Below are 5,342 nucleotides of genomic sequence, written 5' to 3'. Positions count from 1 at the left end.
GTTTATCTGCGGCGCGTCGAGTGGAACCAACATCAAGAATGGACAAGAAAGAAAAGCCACCCGTTAAGAATGGAGAACTCACCAGCCATACCTTTTGCTTCTTCTTGCGCCTTCTTCAAATTCTCCTGAGCAAGCTTCAAGTTAAGGTTGAGCTGGATCTGCTGATTCTCCAACTCAGTATAGCGAGCTACAAGTTCGCAAGATTTCTGTAAAAAGAAAAATCAGTCGACAGACGTCCAAGACAAGTTGCTACCGAGCAACCAAATGACAATGATGACGTTTCTAAGACGTCCAAGACAGTAGTCTCGGGGACTACACCCAGTGGGTGCACTCAGCGTGCCCCCACTGTAAAAAAAAGAATCGATTGCCCGCAGTCGACCGGATACAGTCCCACTCGACATGGCCTGACCAGACCGAGTGAAGAAATACAGCTACAGCAACACAATATAAAGACTATAGTTGACTGCCAGCAGTCCATCGTAGTCTCGGGGACTACACCCAGTGGGTGCACTTAGCGTGCCCCCACTCGTCCAAGAATTGACAGACACACCCAGTGGGTGTACAAATACAAAGATCTTCGGAAAAGAGATCCTTCAAACAGCATATCATAACAGACCAAGTGTTGAGTCGACTGACCTGGACATTGCTCTGAAGAGCCGAGCTCGCGTCATAAGCTGTTTGGCTGGCCTCCCGAGCCACCTTCACTTGCTCCATCATGATCCCCGCCTGGCGTATAGCCTCTTTTGCAGCAGCCGCTTGGTCCTCAGGGACGGGGTATGCGGCAAAAAGCAAAGACGGATCCGCAATCGACGTCGAGGGCCGCACACTCGCCAGAGGAATGGCGAAGGTCACAGAAGCCCGAGTGGTGTCACCACCATCCCAAGCTACGGCCTCAGACGCCAGAGCGGATTGGGGGGTCTTGTCAGCCGACGCCCTCTTGTGCCTCCTCACTCTCAATGGATCGTTGTCGTCGTCATCCGGGAGGTCGATAACATGAGGAGGGGCTACAAGGGAAACATTCAATCGACCAGGGTTGCAATAAATGTTTAGTCGACTCAAAGCGGAACGTCAGTAATCGTACCAGGGTTGGAGGTAACAGCATCCTCCATCTCTTGGTCGTCGTCCTTGGCGGAGATCTCAGAAGTAGCAGCACTGCAAGCCTCGAAAGTCAGTCGGTTGGCTCAATGGATCGACCAAGGATCCGTCCACGGTCGACAAAGGATCCGTCCACGGCCATCTTCATCTTGGGCAGAGCCTTGGGCGGCTTGGACGGCGCTGCGCGTGGGTGCTTGGGAGCCTTTCCAGTCGGCGTAGGAGAAGAGGTCCGAGGGCGTTTCGACGACTGCCCAACAGGAGCAGTCGCCCTACCATGCTCCCATGCTGGATCGTGTGTGAGCTTGGATCGCCCCTTCAGGCGGGGGGGGGGAGTTTCAACCTCCTCCTCCTCCTCTTCGCTGGAGTCGATGTCGTCGCCTCCCTCTCCTTCACCGTCGGACTCCCACTCGCCTTGGTCGTCCCCGCTCTCACCTCCGCTCGCCTCCCCTTCCTCAGTTGGCCCCTGTGCCCCGTTGGGCGTCGAGTACATCTTAGTAGTCGCCTGAAAAACAACAGACAAGACAAAGGTTAATCGACCAACTCAAAGAAGACCAATGAAGAAAAACAAGATCTCAGTCAGGAGCATAAAGACATACCTGGTCCACGTCATACGAGTTGTCGAGTGGAATTACCCTCCTGGCTCCTCGGGGGTTGTCCTTGTTTCCTGTGATGCTCGACAGCCATCCCTCCAGCATCTCATCAGTGACCTCCTCTGGGTAGATCCGAGTGGTGTCATCGAGACCCGAGTACAGCCACATCGGGTGGTCACGAGCCTGGAGCGGATGGATGCGCCTTCGGAGGAAGACCTCCAGCAAATCCATACCCGTCACGCCCTCACGGACAAGCTCAACCACTCAACCAGCCAGCACTTTGAATTGGGCCCTTTCCTCCGGCGCCACTTTCAGAGAAGTAGGTCTTTCAGCTCGGTCGAGTGAGAAAGGGGGGAGACCAGTCGACTGTCCTGGGGTCGCCTGATCTTGACAGTAAAACCAGGTCGCCTGCCAGCCACGGACCGACTCCGGGAAAGTGATAGATGGAAAACAACTCTTTCCCCTCGTCTGGATCGCCAGGCCCCTGCATAGCTGGATCACCTGCGTCCTTTCATCACTCGACTTGGCCTTCTTGACCGATTGAGAACGGCAGGTAAAGATGTGCTTGAAGAGACCCCAATGGGGGCGGCAACCCAAGAAACCCTCACACATGGAAATGAAAGAAGCGAGGTATACGATGGAGTTGGGAGTGAAGTGGTGAAGCTGCGCTCCGAAGAAGTTCAGGAAGCTCCGGAAAAAAGGATGGGGCGGCAGAGAAAACCCGCGGTCGACATGGGTGGCTAGGAGCACGTGGGACTGAGGTTCGATCTCTCTCCCCGGGAGACGCGCGGCTTCGTGGGGAATGACCCCCCCCCCTCGACCATGTCATCGAGATCTTCTTGCCGGATCACCGACGGTATCCAATCGCCTTGGATCCAGCCTCGGGGCAGAGCAGACCTTGAGGAGGATCCGCCCCGAGCGGACCTCTTCCCTTTCCCCTGCGCCGCCGCCTTCTTCGCGCGCTCCAGGGCGGATGTCTTGTCCTTCGCCATCGCCACCGGCAAATCTTGCACGGACCCGCGGTGCTAGGGTGAGAACGGAGGTGGTGGAGGAACTCGCGAAGGGAGAGAGGAAGAAGGAAGCGCACTGTTTGGAAACCCCAAGCCGGCAACTTATGAGGGGCCGCTTCCGAGTGGCTGACTGGTAGGCCCAGGCTATCCAGTCAAATCCCGCAGCAGACGCACGTGCAGTACGTGGCGAAAAAGGTGATGCGAGGATCGAGGAGCTTCCACTTTATCGCTTCTGATTACTGCGGCCGCTCCCGTCCCGCGCGCTTCCCGAAATCCGAATCCCGCGACACCCGCGGGCCGCAGAACAACTTGTTAAAACAGAAGACCCCGCTCGCGCCGACACTCGGTATGTCACACATAAAGAAATTCACTCGACGAAAGGCCTGGAATGGATCAAGGCGACTGAAAGAGGTTGATGACGTCATCCGTGACGGTTGGCCCAAAACGAGGCGCTCACGTAGCCCAAAGAACTAGTCGGAAAGATCTCCAACTCTTTCCCCACTCTAACCTCGATCCATTTGGGGGCTAATGATGAAGCCATGTACCTAGGGTAGGGGCACGGGCCTGTCCAAAGAGCCCTACCCTGGGACATCCCTAGGAGAAGTCCACCTTTCAATCGACTTGAAGGTATCCCACTCGACGGGTTCAAGACACTCGACCAAGAAGCCATCACTCGACCATGAAGCCAACCACTCGACTACCAGGAGGCCTATAGTCACTCCGCAGGCAAACGGTCAGCTGTTAAGTAGTCTTTATGGTCATTATAGCACTTTATTAGGGGCGTTACCAGTAACGCTCGACCTTAAATGTACCTTAAAACCCTGCATTACTGAGGGCAGGAGGGGGCCGGCGAACTCTATATAAGCCACCCCCCTCCTCAGTATGAAGGGTTCGCATCCCTGTAATTCACACGCGCATAATCCAGTCGACCGCCTCCGGGCTCCGAGACGTAGGGCTATTACTTCTTCCGAGAAGGGCCCGAACTCGTAAACCTTGCGTGCTTACAACTTCTCCATAGCTGAGATCTTGCCTCTCCATACTTACCCCCTACATCACTGTCAGAGTAGAACCACGACAGATATGAACTACTTCATCCAGACTCCTTCATTTGCTGCTTCCGAAGCAGCTATGTACTCCGCTTCACACGTAGATCCTCGCCACGATGCTTTGTTTAGAACTGCTCCAACTAAAGCTCCACCGTTCAATATAAACACGTATCCGGTTTGCGATTTAGAATCGTCCGGATCAGTGTCAAAGCTTGCATCGAGGTAACCATTTACTGAGCTCTTTGTCACCTTCCATAAAAGAGAAACATATCCTTAGTCGTTTTCAGGTATTTCAATGATGTTCTTGACCGCTGTCGAGTGATCCACTCCTGGATTACTTTGGTACCTCCCTGACTAAACTAATAGCAAGGCACACATCAGGTCTAGTACATGACATTGCATACATGATTGAGCCTATGGCTGAAGCATAGGGAACACTTTTCATTTTCTCTCTATCTTCTGCAGTGGTCGAGCATTGAGTCTTAGTCAACTTCACACCTTGTAACACAGGCAAGAACCCTTTTTTGCTTGATCCATTTTGAACTCCTTCAAAACTTTATCAAGGTATGTGCTTTGTGAAAGTGCAATTAAGCATCTTGATCTATCTCTATAGATCTTGATGCCCAATATACAAGCAGCTTCTCCGAGGTCTTTCATTTAAAAAACTCCTTTTTCAAGTATCCTTTTATGCTATAGAAATTCTATATCATTTCCAATCAACAATATGTCATCCACATATAATATTAGAAATGCTATCAGAGCTCCCACTCACTTTCTTGTAAATACATGCTTCTCCAAAAGTCTGTATAAAACCATATGCTTTGATCACATTATCAAAACGTTTATTCCAATTCGAGAGGCTTGCACCAGTCCATAAATGGATCGCTGGAGCTTGCACACTTTATTAGCACCCTTTGGATCGACAAAACCTTCTGGTTGCATCATATACAACTCTTCTTCCAGAAATCCATTCAGGAATGCAGTTTTGACATCCATTTGCCAAATTTCATAATCATAAAATGCGGCAATTGCTAACATGATTCGGACAGACTTAAGAATCGCTACGGGTGAGAAAGTCTCATAGTAGTCAACCCTTGAACTTGTCGAAAACCTTTCGCAACAAGTCGAGTTTTTGTAGATAGTAACATTACCGTCAGCGTCAGTCTTCTTCTTGAAGATCCATTTATTCTCGATGGCTTGACCGATCATCGGGCAAGTCAACCAAAGTCCACACTTTGTTCTCATACATGGATCCCATCTCAGATTTCATGGCCTCAAGCCATTTTGCAGAATCTGGGCTCACCATCGCTTCTTCATAGTTCGTAGGTTCACCATGGTCAAGTAACATGACCTTCCAGAACAGGATTACTGTACACTCTAGTGCGGATCTTACTTTGGTTGACCTACGAGGTTCGGTAGTAAGTTGATCTGACGTTTCATGATCCAACATCATTAGCTTCCTCACTAATTGGTGTAGATCACATGACCGGTTTCTGTGATGAACTACTTTCCAATAAGGGAGCAGGTACGGTTCCTCATCAAGTTCTACTTTCCTCCCACTCACTTTCTTTCGAGAGAAACTCCTTCTCTAGAAAGGATCC

Source organism: Triticum urartu, chromosome 1 (assembly GCF_003073215.2).
Source record: "Triticum urartu cultivar G1812 chromosome 1, Tu2.1, whole genome shotgun sequence".
In the NCBI taxonomy this organism is placed as follows: domain Eukaryota; kingdom Viridiplantae; phylum Streptophyta; class Magnoliopsida; order Poales; family Poaceae; genus Triticum; species Triticum urartu.
The sequence above is the reverse complement of the archived record's forward strand: the minus strand, read 5'-3'. Positions refer to the sequence as shown.